Below are 16,044 nucleotides of genomic sequence, written 5' to 3'. Positions count from 1 at the left end.
ATAAATCGTAAGGCGGGAATTTGATGCCAGGCAGTCTGCAGTCCAGAGCTACTGCTACTAAATGCTCTCTGGTACAATGCAATGCGGGTGTGTATGTGTGTGTGAGATATAATATATACAGTATATGATCTGTCATTTTTATCTCACTTGCCTCTCTTCTACATAGCCTAGCCTTAAAAAGAACATGGGTAAATGGAGAACCAGATTATTTTAAAAAGGATGTTTTGAAAGCAAACAAGAATATTAGGTTCATCTCTGCCTACCAACAGTATAAAATCCCTAGGCTTTTCTTCTGGGAGGAAACTAATCTGGGTCATGGGAATTACTGGCCCCCTCCAGAATAGGCCAAGTTTCATTAACAACAAGAATTATACTTTTGCTGCTAAGCTGTCTAGTTTTCCTAATTAGTCACTGTCATTCAGACACTAACAACAGGCTAACCTGCATTCTACTTGCCTTGCATGGTCTCAGCTACTTGGTACCCGAATAGTTTTGTGCAGATGGAAGGCACATCCCTTCAGTCTAGGGGTTAATGGATGAACTTCCCCTCTCTGGCCCTGGCTAGATCAGGCTCTGGCCTGCAGCTGTATTCTTGGACCCAGTCCACAGGCCCAGATGAGGAAGCATAGTACTGACATACAGAAAGACCTGCAGAGAAGCTGGCCCAGGGAACCCTGCTTCCTGGAAAATTACTTAACTATTTCAAATTATATAATAATCCATTCTCAAGTTCAGTGTTATTATCATTTTCAAAGCATTCTACAGTTTTTAAAGTCCTTTCACATTACCACTGATTGACTTATTTTGAGGCTTATGTTCTCCAGTCTGGAGAGAGATGCTGGAGAACAGAGGAGGCATATTAGATGCTCCTGTGTGTGCCAACCCGATGCCACCAAGCACTGTGAACAGATCAGTTTCTGCTGGTGGTGATGTTTCCTTCAGTGGTTCACCTGCCACCTTTAGGCGAGCACTGTGCAAAAAAAGGCAGGCCCTAGAGAAACTGCCTTAGGACCTTCTACTGCCTATCATGCACAAGGGACTGCTTTAAGTGCTAGGGATAAGGCCATGAACAAGATGGATGATCCTACCCACACAAGATGGATGATCCTACCCACAAATTCCCTGCTTGAAAAGCTTCTATTCTTTTGTGGTCAAACAGACAATAACCAAATAAAATCTACAGTGGAAAGAGAGCACCGGGGGGCTGTCTGCAGTTTGAGGCATGGTGGTGAGGGAAGGAGCCACTGGGAGGGAGGCATGTGCTAGCAGCCTGAAGGAAGAAGGAAGCAAGCCACGTGGGTCTTTGGGAAGAGTCCTCCAAGGAAACAGCAGATGCAGGCAGCTGGCAGCACCAGTGAAAGCCAGTGTCCCTGATGCACAGCCAGCAAAGAAGAAGGTATCAGGAGAAGTCAGGTCACGGACTTGGGGGCAGGAAATCCTGGAGGACTTTGCAGGCCACTATAGCTTCCCCTCGCCATCCCCCCTCCACCCCACTCAATGAGGTGATACTCCAGGAGAAAATTCTGATCAGAGGGATAAAATAATCAGTTATGCTTCTCTGTAGACTCAGAAAGGTCTCAACTACTAAGACTTAAATGCCTCTATTCCATGAGATATAAGAGCTTTGCAAACTAGCATAAGAAAGCCCTGTGAGAGGATGAGTTCAAGACAGGCGAACACCAGAATATACTACTTTTCATATTTATTTGAGTAACTGAAATGTGTCAGCACTGTACTTTGTATCTATGTCTGTTAACACGGTAGGTCTCTGAAGCTATTCCACATTTTTCCCTTAGTCATTACGCTAAGTCTTTTACCAACTTCTCCACAGGCGAGTCCATGAAAGATCAGAATGTTTAGCCAATAAGCTGGAAACCTAGAGTACCTAAACAGCCTCTAGGTGCTAGTTACCTGCTACCTAGCTAATAGTCACCCACAAAGAGCACCAATATTAAACATGGCATGTAAACATTTATAAAGCCCATTGAACTGAACCATCTTAACAACCTTTAATTAATTAAAATAACAGATCTGTATTACTAGATCTATTTTACAGATGAAAAGTCAGGGATAAAAGGAACTACATCAAAGGTTAAGGGATTGGCCCTTTTCCATGTGGCTTAGCTCCAATAAGAACAATGGCTCCAAGACTGAACAGTCAGGGGTTCTCAATTTCTGTGAAATGCTAAATTTGTTGCTGCATCTACAAACTGACCATAATCCTTTCATGAGGTGCACTCAAGATTTCAAATCCACTGCTGGGAGTACGGGTGATGTTACTGAGAGAGTAACTGACAAATTGAGAGTAGGAGAGAGAGAGAGAGAGAGAGAGAGAGAGAGAGAGAGAGAGAAACAGGTATGCATATACATGAATATGGACACACACTTATGCACTGGGTAATCTATTTCTTTTCATGAAGATTTTTTAAATGAAAGAAATAGCCCATCTGAATGGCATAGCTTTGAAAAGGAGTGTACTTTCACCTCAAAAAGGATACAGACAGAAAATTACATTCCTTGCCATGAACCTGAAACAAATTGAGAGACTTAGGCTGAAAAAACTGGATTACTGGTACACTGGGCCAACATACCAAAATGACTGAAATTTATAAACCTACATGTGCTATCAATGCACTTATGAACTACATGTGGACAGGCAATTAACAGAGAAAATAATTATTTCAAGGTGTCCTGAAAAATTCATGCCTCTTCATATACAAGAGCTGACACCCCCTGGAAAAGTTCTGGAGACCAGTTATTAAGATCAATGAAAAATGAAACCCCAGATCTCTAACCTCCATGAAGAATCACATGAGTAGAAATCAACATTTTTATATATGTTTACATTTCTTATGCTAAAGAATACAATTCTTAAAAAAAAATGCAACAACATATGTTTCACAACTCATAAAAATTAGAAAAAAAAAATCTGAGTGAATTACATCTTTATACAACTCCTCGTTCCTGAAGTTCTACACCAACATCTAGCTCCTTGCTACACCTAAACTGTTATCTCCTAAAATGTCAATGTAGTCCAAGCTGAAGTGAAATAGCAGCTCATCTTATTTATCTATACATATAAAATGTGTTTATATATAGTGGTACATGTTAGAATATAAGTGAATACACAAATCCTTCTGTTACATTTATTGCCTTAATCACAAAAATAGATTCATCAGGGAATTATGCCAGAAGAGTCCTTACTTCAACACATGCCAGGCAAAACCTGGTTTATCCTCATAGGCAGCGCCAAACTGAATTCTGCTACTCTGGAAGCAAATTCTAAAACAAAGTACAGTGTTGACAAATAGGAATTACAGATTCAAAGTGTGAAAACCAACAATATCATTAGGCAGAGAATAGCAAATAAGGCCTGGGAAAAGAGACACAAATGACTCAAACAGTGCAGTTGAGATCTGGGCCCGAATCCCCCAGCCTTCAGGCTCTTGGTGAGTATCATTCATAAAGCCCAAATCCAGTACTTTTCGATGAGGAAGTCAAGGTGGTTAATGACAAGCTTCTGGAATGCTTCCAATTGTGCAAGCAACAAAGCCTAACACCTTAGCTCTTGTCATCCTGTTCTGCCCAGCTTGTTGGAAAAGGCAGGTGAAGAATGAACGCCAAGCTGCTGGCAGTGGAGATGAGAAGAGAATGTGGCACCGGCTAAAGAAACACTCTGAGGACCCAGGGGCGCACAAGCCCCAGGAGAAATGCCATCAAGAAGTGACTTCAGCAGACAATCTGGATATGTGTAAACCCACAGAGATGAATCAACGTAATGAACATCAGGTGCTCAGGTAACTCCAAACCCCTCACTGTGGCCCATGTGATTTAACCCTGCCTATCTATCTAACCTCAGGTCATATGGTTCTGCTCTCACTCTCAGCTCCAACTCCCCTGGACTCCTGCAGGCTCTTACACCTACCACATGTGATTCAACAACCAGGAGAGCCCACAACTCCTTCTAAGCACTGAAGCAGGGAACCAGAATGGCAAGATCCCTGTTTTTGGCATACTGGCATTCTATTCCAATTGGAAAGACAGTACATAGTACATTAGTAAGAATATCTGACTGTGAAAGTGACAAGAAGATATGAAACAGGAGCATGTGATAAAAAAGTGAGGAGCACCAATCTAAGTAGACTAGGGAAGGCCTCCCTAAGGGGAAGATGTGTGAGCTGGGCCTGTTCATCTGTAAGTGTACAGATGAGGAGACTACAAAGCACATGTATAAACACACAGGCAAGTAAGAAGAACTATCTTCAACCACAAATATCAGAACCTGCCTGAGACCTCTTTAAAAGTTATATGCTAAAGGAGTCTGGCTCCTTTTCCACAGGAATTCCGAAGTCTTTGTCAACAGCTGTTTAACCCAAGTGGAAGCCCTGGGATCTTTGCTACTCCTATGGTTTCCCACACAATGATGGGAACGCCCTGCGGCTTTGGCAGCTCACCCCACTCCACCCACCTCTGTGGCCCCAACCCAGTTCGGAAATGGCTCTTCCTGAAAACATGTCACTAGCAGATCTACTGCTCAGTCTTGCAAACAGAAGACCACCTTCCAGAAATTTATATGGAAGGAGAAAATCCATAGAAGGAGAAAGTCACATAGAAGGAGAAAATCCTGGTGACAGGTCCCAGCATGTGGTTGGGCTACGTAAAAAGCTAAGTAATCATTAAACAGGGGCAGGAAATAAACAAAAGAGTAATCCATTAGAAAGATCAAGTGTGTGTGGGAAACTTGAGAGGGGAAAGTAGCAAGGTTCAGGGTGTCCTGCTACTCTGTGGAAGGTAGGATTCCACAGAAGGTAGGAGAGAGTTCACTAAATAAAAGTAACAAAATATATAAAAAATCACTTGAACTCACCAAAACAAGTCTTCTCTATGAATTGGTATTGGTGCTTAAAAAAAAAAAACAAATAGCAAGGGGCTTTAAGAAGTCAGAGCATCAGTCCTAGATGTGACTGTCTCCTGAAGCCTCAGTGCAACTGTAAGTTCTTTAGACGCCTGACCCACTGAAGGCAGGATGCCTGTAGGGGCACCTTTGGCATCAAATAAGTGAGCTCGTGGCCAAGGAGTCAGGGGTGTGAACCACAGTGGTCAGCTCACCACAGGCAGTATCTCTGGATATGCAGATCTAAGAGCCTCCTGCAAGGATGGTGGTCCTGTGAGGTTATGACATCTGGCTACATATACACAAACACACACACACACGCGTGTGTGCACATAAACACGTGCATGCATACACACTCCTACCTGGATGTACACTCCCTTAAAAATGCACATCCCCACAGATGACTCCTCCACCCTCAGCACAGACACAGGGTGTGAAATTTACAAAATAAAACGTTTTTATCTCCCCTAATACAAATCAGTAAATGTCATCAGATGTCTTTAACGTGTAGTGACCATTTAAAAATGGCTATCCTTTATTCTTTCTCTCGGTGTTATCACCAGGGGGAGAAAACTAAGACTTAACTCCCCCCTCCGCCTGCTTTTTTGGGTTTTTTGGGGGGTTTTTTTGGTATTATAAGTGAAAAGCATCCATTGTGGTATAATGAAAAAGACAGCAAAACACAAAGAAAATAAAAATCACTTGTAATTCCACTGATTAGAAATAACTAAGTTTTACCCAGTTTTTAAAGATTTACATGTTATGTCCTATGCTTTTCCCAGGCACACACACATACATGGATACACACATGTATCTTAATACAAGCCAGAATCATACTATATGTACACAATTTTATAACCTGTTGCTATTGCTCTACTATGAATTTTTCACATATCATTCACTGTCCTAATATACATATTTAAGGTTTATAGTATTCTACTGTATGGATATTCCATAATTTATTTAAGAAATCCTCTTTTATTGGCTAATCCAATTGTTTTCAATAGTGGCACATCTTTCTTTCTCTAGAATAAATTCACAGAAGTGGCATTTCTGGATTAAAGCGTATAAATACTTTTACTATACACTAGCAAACTGTCATCTAGGAGACTTCTATCCATTTACACTCCCACCTAGAATGTTTTAGCTCTCTGAACCCTAAGGCAATACTATTTTGAAATTTTTAATAAGTAGTAAACAATTTTGTACCTATTCCATTTTAAGTTGCATTTCTTTGATTAGTTACAGTATTGAATTTTTTCAAATTGTTTATTGACTCAACAACTTTGCTAAGGGTCCAGATAAAACAATTAGTCTTCTACAGAGCAGACCAAAAGTCTCAGGTAAAATAATAACATACACCAGGCAAGGATGGCACCTTACTATATTTTTAAAAATAAACACAGTTCTACATCTATTAAAGCATTCCTGTAATTATAATTCATCTATTGTTCATGAAATTTAATGGGTAAGGAAAAAAAATTAACATCAAATTCCTCTCTATGAGGCCAGGCAAGGGAGAATTTCCCTGGCCCGGCATTTGGTGCAGGAGAACAACTGAGTCTATAGGAGGAAAGTGTTCTTCAGTGTATGCCCAGTTCATCAATGTATGCCTTATTCATCAATGTACCTGGCAGGACAAGCACTTAATATTTGCGGGCTATTCTCAGGCTGGTGGTCAAAGGACTTGAAGGAACTCAAGCTTCAGAATATCAGCCCTGCTAATTTCAATATATTGCACCCATGCCAATGGGTACCAGGGCACTTGGGAGGCATATAAATGATGTGGCTGCCAAAGAGGCCAAAAAAGGACCATCGTTGCCCTCTAATCTCCCTCACGGGGAGGTTGTAAAGACAGAGCAACAAAGAGAGGCGAAAAGGGTTCTGAAGACTATCTGGTGCTGTGCAAAGTGGGATGAGGAGAAGGAGGATGCAGAGAACAAATTTAAACAGAAGCCTCGAGGAGGCAGGATTGATGGGTACATGGATAGACTGCGTTATAATGAAGCAAGTCCTGGTATGAAACCAGCCTTTCTGCTCTGGTATTCTGTGAGCTGGGTATGGGGACAGCCTGTCTCCATGGACCCTGGGTGGGTGATACAAACGACATGGAGTGTAACTAGGGCACAAAGTCCTGAAAATAAATTTTTAACTGTGGGCTCTGGCTGTTGGGCTCATACAAAGGTTCTTCTTTCTAGATTTTTCTTTCCATCTAGAGAGTTCTAAAGCTTCTCTAGGACGTGCGTTTGTGTGGAGTTAGTTTTATTTCTCCTTTTGGAATTTGCTGTGACTACTGAATCTGATGTTTCAGATCTTTCAGTTTAAGGTCCAGCAGGAAGTCAGCAACTAGCAGAACTAAGCATGGTTATGCACATTTTATGAGGGTCAGCATTTTGAGTCGGGAGAGAAAAAAAATCCTATGATAAGAACTTATTCTAGGGAAGATTTAAAAAAAAAAACCCACACAGTTTTTGCATGTTTGAGGTTCAACATAGAGGTCTTTGGTGAAGGTAAAGCTCTTGAAACAGCTGGGTGGCATTTCTAGAAAGCCCTGACAGAAAGATCCACACTCTGGTAATTCCTGATCAAGAAGATTGGACTTCACCAGGCAGGAGCCCTGGGCCTGAGATGCAGGAAGGTGGTGGGGGGAGAGAGTGGATGACAGTCTGGAAGGATCTGGCGCACAGCAGTGCCCTAACCCAGGCACCTGCTAGAGGGGGACAGAGAGGAGCTTAAAGGTCCGTGCCCTTGTCTCCTAGTTCCACTGTCTTCCAGCTTCATGAACAACCTGGCCATGTATACATAACAGACACACTCAATTATGAAACATGGCAGTAATCACTAGAAGTGAGCCTCTGCAACTTTAAGCTCCTGTTGGAAAGGCTACTGCTGCTCCTGATTTCTGTTCCCCACCCTTCAGACTCCTGTACTACCAGTGCTACTGAAGCCCTCCCAGAGACTAGAACCTGTTGCCATGGTACCTGCTTTCCCCACTCTCAGGGAGGGCACGCTCCAAGCCATTATGAAAATAAAAAGCTTTTATGTTTCACCTCACCTCCTGTTTCTCTCTGTCTTGTCCAGTTAAATTTTGAGTAGTACTCACAGCAGAAATTGAAATGTGGGCATTTCAATTACAGCAATAACAAAAAATTAATAATCCAGTTCCCACAAAGAGGGAAGGTACAAAATAACTGTTCAAAGGAACAGTGTATATATGTTTGGGTTAGGTAGAGGAAAAAAAAGAAAGAATGAAAAGTAATTAAAGAAAGACATTCTCTGAAGATCATTAGATCATTAGATCTTCAGACACCAAAGCACTGTCTGGACATTTGCTGAGGAAAAGAGAGGAAGAAAAATCAGTAATGGTAACGGCTGATGAGAAAGAGTCCCCTAGGGTGCTGAGAAAACAACCCCCCTTTGTTAACAGAAACCAAAAGAAGAAGTGAGAGCTGTCTGGAAGCCCAACCAAAGACACATTTAAGGACTAGACCCCTGGAGAGAAATCCAAGGTGATGTATCAGTCACAACCCTGCATTACGGGACTTACTGGTCCCCACCACGGAATGCAGGATGAAAAAATAACAAGAAAGCAAGAAGGACAGCTGCACCGTGAGTAGAGAGACCTCCTATACTGTCCTTATCTCTAAAAGGGCAGCCCGCCTACCAGCACTCATTCCCATTCTCTCCGAGCTCTGAGGTTACTGTCCATGAGGGAGCTGACCTGGCATGTGACTCCCTCCCAGGGATGCTTCCCAAGTGAGGGAAAGCTTCAGACCTCTATTTAAGTCCAGAAAACGGAGACAGATGCATTGATCCACATGCAGAAAGCAGCAGCAAAGGAGAAGCTTAGTTAAGTCCAGACCGCACCAAAGATGTTGAGGTTTCTTCTCCTGCTCACAAAGCTAGAGAAGTCCCTAAGGCAACTGCCAAGCAGTAACTACTCTAGTTTGGTGCCTGGAATAGCTAAAGACAGGAGAAAGAATGCTAACCCTCCACACTCAGACCACTGGAGGTGATTAAGCCTAAAATTAGAGGTGATAATAGGTAGAACAAATAATGTTCAGCTATAAAATGCCATGCCTAATGGTTATCAGTCTAAAAGCACTTTCACAACAGAGAAGTTCAAGGAGAAGAAAGTCAGCATCACTGAACTTGCTCGTGCTGTACCAGGACTTATGTTGCCAAGCACAAGGCTAGAGACAGAAAGTTCATTCACTACTTTCTAACACCATGTGGGCCATGGCTGTGTGGGCTTTTCTTTTTAAGATCTCTTTATATTGAAGATATAAAGAGATGTGGGATCTCTTTATATTGAAGAGATCATTACAGATGCTTTCTTTATTTCTAGAGTGTTCTGCAGCTTCACTAAGATATCTATTTGTGTAGACTTAGTTTTATTTCATCTGCTGGATGTGTGATTACTGAACCTGATGCTTCATATCTCTCAATTTAAGAAAATTCTCAGCCTTAAACTCTTCAAATGTTACATTACCTCTTCCTATTCTTTTTAGTCTCACCTTCTAGCACATCTTAAAGACATATTCTCATTCTGCCTTCCATGTCTCTTCAATTATTTTGTTTCATTATCTCTCTGAACTGCAGTACAGCAGTCTTCTAAAATCTATATTTCAGTTCATTAACTCTCTCCTCAGCTTTGTTTAATTTGGTGTTTATTTGGAGTTTTTACTTTTAATGATCTTTTAAATTTCTATAAGTTCTATTGATTCTTCCAATGCTGCCTATCCTTCTGGGCTTTGTCCTTTCTTTATGCTTTTGGTTGTTGTTCAGTTGCTAAGTTGTGTCCAACTCTTTGCGACCCCATGGACTATAGCACACCCGGCTTCTCTGTCCTTCACTATCTCCCAGAGTTTGCTCAAACTCACTCACTCATTGAGTAGGTGATGCCATCTAACCATCTCATCCTGTCAGCCCCCTCTCTTCCTTCCCTCAATCTTTCCCAGCATCAGGGTCTTTTCCAAAGAGTTGGCTTTTCACATCAGGGGACCAAAGTATTAGAGTTTCAGCTTCAGCATCAATCTTTTCAATGAATATTCAGAGTTGATTTCCTTAAGGAGTGACTGGTTTGATCTTCTTGCTGTCCAAAAGACTTTCAAGAGTCTTCTCCAACACCACAGTTCAAAAGCATCAATTCTTCGGCATTCAGTTTTCTTTATGGTTCAACTCTCACATCTGTACGTGACTACCGAAAAAAACCATAGCTTTGACTATATGAACCTTTGTTGGCAAAGTGATGTCTTTGCTTTTTAATATACCATCTAGGTTTGTCATAGCTTTCCTTCTAAGGAGAAAGCATCTTTTAATTTCATGGCTGCAGTCCCCATCTGCAGTGATTTTGGAGCCCAAGAAAATAAAATTTGGTACTGTTTCCACTTTTTCCCCTCTTATTTGCCATGAAGTGATGGGACTGGATGTCATGGTCTTTGTTTTTTGAATGCTGAGTTTTAAGCCAGGTTTTTTACTCTCCTCTTTCACTCTCATCAAGAGACTCTTCAGTTCCTCTTTGCTTTCTGTCATGAGAGTGTGTCATCTGCCTATCTAAGGTTGCTGATATTTCTCCCAGCAATCTTGATTCCAGTTTGTGATTCATTCAACCTGGCATTTTGCATGACGTACTCTGCATAGAAGTTAAATAAGCAGACTGACAGCATATAGGCTTGGTGCACTCCTTTCCCAATTTGGAACCAGTCCATTGTTCCATGTCCAATTCTTACTGTTGCCTCTTGACCTGCATACATTTCTCAGGAGACAGGTAAGGTGGTCTGGCATTTCCATCTCTTCAAAAAGTTTTCACAGTTTGTCGTGATCCACACTGTCAAAGGTTTTTAGCGTAGTCAATGAAACAAGTAGATGATTTTCTGGAATTCCCTTACTTTTTCTATGATCCAACAGATGTTGGCAATTTGATCTCTGGTTCCTCTGCCTTTTCTAAATCCAGCCTGTACATCTGGAAGTTCTTGGTTCAGATATTACTGAAGCCTAGTTTGAAGGATTTTGAGCATTATTTTGCAAGCATGAGAAACAAGTGCAACTGTATGGTAGTTTGAACATTCTTTGGCATGGTCCTTCTTTGGGATTGGAATAAAAACAGACCTTTTCCAGTGCTGTGGGCATTGCTGAGTTTCCAAATTTGCTAGCATATTGAGTGCAGCACTTTCACAGCATCAGCTTTTAGGATTTGAAATAGTTTAGCTGAAATTCAAACACCTCCACTAGCTTTGTTTGCAGTAATGCTTCTTAAGGCCCACTTCACTTCACACGCCAGGATAGATGGCTCTAGGTGAGTGACCACACCATCATTAAGACCTTTTTCGTCTAGTTCTTCTCTGAATTCTTGTCACCTCTTCTTAATCCCTTGCTGTTTCTGCTATTGTGCATAATTCTGCTATTATGTCCATCTTTGCATGAAATGTTCCCTTCTTATCTCCAATTTTCTTTTAGAGATCTCTAGTCTTTCACATTTCGTTTCACATATTGTTTTCCTCTCTTTCTTTGCATTGTTCACTTAAGAAGACTTTCTTATCTCCCCTTGCTATTCTTTGGAACTGTACATTTAATTGGGTATATCTCTTTCCCTTTCTCCTTTGCCTTACACTTATCTTCTTTTCTCAGATGTTTGCAAGGCTTCCTCAGACAACCACTTTGCTTTCTTTATGTTTTTAATTAAACATATTTATTTTATAGTCTCTGTGGGAATTTTCTGTTTTATTATTTGCATTTTTTAAATTCTGATACTCCTGTACACTACTCCCACTGACTCTAGTTGATAACAGATTATTTTCCTGTGTGTTTATGATTTTGAACTTATCTGTAGAGGAGCTTTATTTATGGAAATCCTAGGTACTTCAGATCAAGTACATACTCAAGAAGTGTCACTGAGTGATGTTGGTAAAATAAACTTGAATGAGGTCATAAATTTCCTTACAGATCCCAGGCTGAGAGAGTAAAGTAAATTCCCTACTGTACTCCTGTGCTATAAAGTAGATTAAAAATAAAATCCAGGCCACATTTTCGATGACAGTGAAGCTGTCCAGGACCCCTGATTAAGGCAGGAGTCTCAGTTTTAACTCCTTCTATCCTCAAGCAGCCCCCAGGTCTCATCTCCATCCACACAAGATTTTAAAATCCAAGGTAACTGGCACTGATTACCTGACATTCCTCTAACTTCCCAATGCCTAGCCCCACCTTCCTAGGACAGTTACAGAGTCAGCAGGCTCTTATTAAATAATTTTCTAGGGAAAAGTAGCTTTTGCTTGACTTTGTACTTACTACTGATGAGGACTCAGTCTCTGGAAAGATAGATTTCAACTTGAGTTAAAATGGGTAAGTTTGCATATATTTTTGTCTGATAGAGAGGCATATAATTTCTGTCCAGGAGACAAAATAATCTCAAAAGTTGAGATTTTTATTTCCCTACTGAACATTAACCAGTTACCAGTTATGACCCTAACTCACTGATCTTATTTTCAGTGTTTTTTCTTTCACCAACTATGTAAATAAGTTTCTCCTATTCTCTTTTGAGAGGCTTTATATTTCTACCTGGAGCCTCACAGATCTTTGACATGTGCTCTTTTTATACTTTTTTAAAAATATTTTTAAAACTTTTTGAAAACTGTACACTAACTCTACTGGGAATCTATCACATGTAAGGCAAAGCATTAACTTCTTTATACATGTTGTATGATTAAATTCAATTCCCATGAGGAAGGGGTGATTATTCCACTTTGACAGATGAGGAAACTGTGGCCCAGAGAACCTGATTAATTTATTCAAGGTCACCAGGCCAAGAAGGAACTGAGCTATGATTCAAATCCTATGCTCTCTTTTTTTTTTAATTTGTTTTTTAATAGGAGGAAAATTGCTTTATAAGTTCATGTTCTTTTGTCTTCATAATGTAATGAAGTGATATTTTCCTACAACATCTACCCACTGGTGTTAATACCACAAGGAGTTATCCCTTCCTTTTCAAGATAAAATATTCTAGCTAATGTAAATTAAAATCACACTAACTTTTAATAACAAGAAAATAATTTGAAGGTAGATAATTCAATCTGTTTCACATTTACCTTACACACAACTTAATCTCCTACTGATTATTCCCATGAACTGATTTTATGTTAAAGTTGAACTCGCCACTAAAGGTAACATAATTATTTAAAAAATAACAGGTCTGCTACCCAATGCAAAGACCAAGGAAGTCTATATGGTTTGTACTGTAACACTTTAACTTATGGTGAAATATACCAAGCACATTTGCAGAACAAGAAGAATCTAAAAGGGAATTTAAAATGAGAATTCTAAACTTTGAATTCCAAATTATTTAATTATATAGGCTCTCAAAAACAGAAAACAAGAAAGAGCTGCAACCAGCTCTTCTCAATAAGTAAAAAGGTATAGTATAGAATTCTGAGAAGTTAGGAACCTGAGTTTGAGCTACTTTTTAAAAATTGAAATTCTACAAAAATCAGTTTTCAAAAATCTCCAGATTTTTGTAATCTTAAAAAAAAAAAAAGGCCCCACTGAAACTGTCATCAAACAAGATATACTGAAGATATCTGAATCGAAAAATACCAGATATTAATAGGCAACACAGGGGAATTTTCAGATAAGTTCTGCAATCATAGTAAAAGCAAAAGTGTTAGTCACTCAGTCATGTCCCACTCTTTGTGACCCTATGGACTGTAGCCTGCCAGGCTCCTCTGTCCACGGAATTCTCCAGGCAAGAATACTGGAGATGGTTGCCATTTCCTTTTCCAGGGGATCTTCCCTGACCCAGGGATCGAACCTGGGTATCTTGCATTGCCAGATGGACTCTTTAGAATCATAGAATCCATTCTTTAGAATCATAGAATTCCTCAAATTCTCAGGATATTATTTCTATAGAAGTAAGTAAATTTGCTTTAACATACAAGGAAATTTCTTCAAATTCTTTCCTTGTTCTTCTTAAAGGAAGAGGCTGGAATACTCATATTTAATAGAAGGTGATTTTGGTGTTAGCTGGGACAGGGGTTTTCAAAGTGTGGTCCATGGACTCCTGAAGGATCTCCGGGACCTTTTCAAGGCTTCCATGAGATGCAATAACAAGTGTATGTAAAACTGCTCATGCCTTAGCACTAATCTAGCAGTGGCACCAAGCTGCACCAGTAATCACTGTACTCTTCACCACCACAGACTCACATGTTAAATAAAAAAACAAAAAAAAATACCCTAGAGAAAGTAGCAGCAATTATTAATTTGATTAAATCTTGACTGTTTACTTAGCACACATTTTTTAAAATTTATATATATATATTTAACTTTCTATCTTGTATTGGGGTACAGTTGATTAACAACGTTGTGATGGTTTCAGGTGAACAGTGAAGGGACTCAGCCATACACATACATACATCCATTCTCCCCCAAACAAATATTTTTTATATTGTAATGAATAGGAAACAGGCACAAAGTACTTCTATTACATACCAGAACTGACTTGAGGGAGAGCAGTTGTGCAATTATTTGAGCTGCAACTAAACTAACCTCTTTTCTCATGAAACACCATTTTAGCTTGAAAGAACAACTGAGAAACTACAGTTATTCAGACTTCGGTATTTGGCAGACATTTTCTCAGAAATGAACCAAGTGAGTCTGTCACTGCAAGGAAAACAACTGACAGTATTTGGTATAATGATAAAATTCATTCTTTCAAGCAGTAAGTATAATTTTAGAAAATTTGGATTTGACACCATGAGTCTGACAGGTTCCCAATACTTAAGGACTACTTGAAAAATGTGATCAGTGGTGATACTAATAAATACTATTTTTTAAAAAGTATTGTATGATGAAATATGTCCACACTGGAAGATTTTAATCAGTATTTTTCAAATGACCGATGTACATTTAAAAAATCATGCATGGGTAAAATCATGCATCCTGGGTTTTATAATCTTATGCATCTCAGACTAATAAATTTAACCATTCTGTCAAAAGCCAGGACGACACAATGCACCTTATATGCCATACTGTGATAGGTCCTGGGAACAAAGGGGTAAGCAAAACCAACAGGTGGTCCCTGAACTCTGCACTCCTGCAGGGTTCATACTTCAGTAGATGATAAACATTCATCAGACAATGGCTCACATTAAAGAAGCGGTACAGTAGTTGAGAGTCCTCTATGAAGGAAAGGCTACAACCTCAGAAGCATGAAAAACAGAAGGGTTGACTAAACTGAAGATGGAAAGAAGTGTTCCAGAGGACCAGTTGCACCAACTTCACCTGGGAACTTGTCAGAAATGCCAGATCCCAGGCTCCTTCAAGAACTGCTGAAGGAGAACCTGAATTTTAATAAGCTTCCTAAGTCATTCCCGCTTTAAAAGCACTCACTGTTCTAAAGAATGTACAGGCGTTCATTCTATGAAGGAAGAATACTCTTGAAGAGGTAACAGTCCCAGGCCCTATGGTCAGAGGAGGGTGTGTTTGAAGAACTCAAAGAAAGCTATAGTGGCTGGAACAGAAAGAGCCTGGGAAGGATGGTACGGGAGCTGTCAGGGGCTGGCAGACACTGAACCTGGGCATGAGTAAACAGGGGTTAGAATGCTATCTCCTGAACTCCACCAGACAGGCCTTCCGGCACTAAACTGATTTTAAAACAAACCCAACAGTTAGATTCTCATCCTTTTATAGTTGCTGAAGGGCAAATTCCTTTAATTCCAATGAAAGAACCAAGCTCTTATAGCACAAGTGGCAACAGCTCTGGTTCCCCACAGTGAAACAACAGGGCAGCTTTGCAAAGCCTTAATTTGAATGTGTGTGAGAGATCATATTAACTTCTTGATGCGTTGGAGGCCCCTCATTACTAGCAAGGTCTGAACTCTTAAGAATGAGTGACTGCGCTCTCAATTCTGCGTAAATCTTTATCCTCCATGTATTTGAGCTCTCTGATACCAAATGTGGGTCACAATGCCACTGATCCTGGTGAACACTGTATCTAGTCCTTGGGAAAATGAATGGAACATGACCCAGCAGGACAAACTCTGAAGGCTGTACTGCAGGACCTGTACCAAAGAGATGCAATCAGTATATATTTAAGAGATGGAGAGATAGAGACAGAGAAAAAGAGACAGAAAGAACATGACCCACAGCTTTGTAGCTCC

At 40.1% G+C, this 16,044-nt stretch overlaps 1 protein-coding gene across 13 annotated transcripts in view; it reads right to left on the bottom strand.

The window, feature by feature from the left end:
• Positions 1-16,044, bottom strand: part of ARHGAP26 (Rho GTPase activating protein 26) — a 465,415-nt gene that overhangs the window by 125,777 nt on the left and 323,594 nt on the right. The window lies entirely within an intron of this gene.

The sequence above is a fragment of the Dama dama genome, chromosome 9 (genome assembly GCF_033118175.1).
Source record: "Dama dama isolate Ldn47 chromosome 9, ASM3311817v1, whole genome shotgun sequence".
Lineage (NCBI taxonomy): Eukaryota > Metazoa > Chordata > Mammalia > Artiodactyla > Cervidae > Dama > Dama dama.
The sequence above is the reverse complement of the archived record's forward strand: the minus strand, read 5'-3'. Positions and strand labels throughout refer to the sequence as shown.